Source organism: Mytilus galloprovincialis, chromosome 5, assembly GCF_965363235.1.
Source record: "Mytilus galloprovincialis chromosome 5, xbMytGall1.hap1.1, whole genome shotgun sequence".
Taxonomy (NCBI): Eukaryota; Metazoa; Mollusca; class Bivalvia; order Mytilida; family Mytilidae; genus Mytilus; species Mytilus galloprovincialis.
The window spans coordinates 39,809,043-39,810,249 of NC_134842.1; the positions used below are offsets into that span (position 1 = coordinate 39,809,043).

Consider the following 1,207-nt stretch of genomic DNA (forward strand, 5'->3'; position numbering starts at 1 on the left):
TTAAATTGATGTATATGGGAGTTACGAATGTATGTAAAAAATGTAAGCGGCTCATAATCTATAATTAGCTGTTTGTCATCAATGTGTTGTTTTATTACATGCATGTATTCACTCCAGGTTTAATGAAGCACAAATTGAAATAATTTTAACCTACGAAGATGTGGTATTATGATTGCCAATGGCACCAACTCTCCATTGAATACATTAAGTACAAAAATAAGCAATTATGCATGAAGGTCACAGTGCAGCTTTCAACATTGGGCATTGACTCACACAACAAAGTTACTCAAATTGTAAATACAACCAATTATAGGTCACATCTGCAACATGGAGACTTGGTTGTTTGCCATGGGCCAACTTACTCAATGAATGTGATTGCATGTGGAACAAAGTTTTCTTTTTAAACGCTATTAAATAAAATCTTATTCTTATTCCATGCACTAGGTCCTGTTGCATATGAGCTCAAATATCAATGTTCAACCCTTCATCCAGCAAATCAGCTATTTATAACATTGATAAAACTCAGATGTGCCAAAGAAGATGTAGAATTATCATTGCTTTATAATTTATCTGTTTCTACCATTGCTAGAATTTTTTATATCTGGATTTACTCCCTTTATTTTCAACTGTATGAATTAAATATTTGGCCATCAAGAGACATTGTTGAAAAGCATATGCCAGAAGATTTTCAAAGAAAATTTCAAAGGACTCGAGTTATCCTCAAGACCTGAACATTCAGAGTGTGACTTGGTCTTCCTACAAGCACAAAAATACTGTGAAAACTATGGTAGGGTGTACCCCAAGAGGTGCTATATCGTATATTTCAGACTGCTATGGGGGATCTATCAATGACAAGGCAGACTATTGAAGACTCAAGTCTTTTAGATAATACCAGGTTTGAATCTGGGGATAGTATTATGGCGGATCGAGGTATTTTGGTTCAAGACCTTTTTGCAAACAAAAATGTTTAAGTTAATACGCCTACAATACTGAAAGGAAAATCACAACTAGAGCCAGAAGAAATTGTGAGGGATAGACGTGTTGCATCCAAGGGTATCCATATAGAACGTGTAATAGGATTAGCCAAACGTTTCAAAATTCTTAAATCTGAATTACCAAACACAAAACTGTCACTGAGTAACAGAATTGTATTTGTTTGTTTTGCATTGACAAATTTCAAAATGCAATTGTTGATAAATTTACCTAG

The 1,207-nt window shown here is 34.1% G+C and overlaps 1 pseudogene; it reads left to right on the plus strand.

Annotated features, from left to right (window-relative positions):
* Positions 1-431: 431 nt before the first annotated feature.
* On the plus strand, positions 432-1,207 carry LOC143074030 (uncharacterized; annotated as a pseudogene).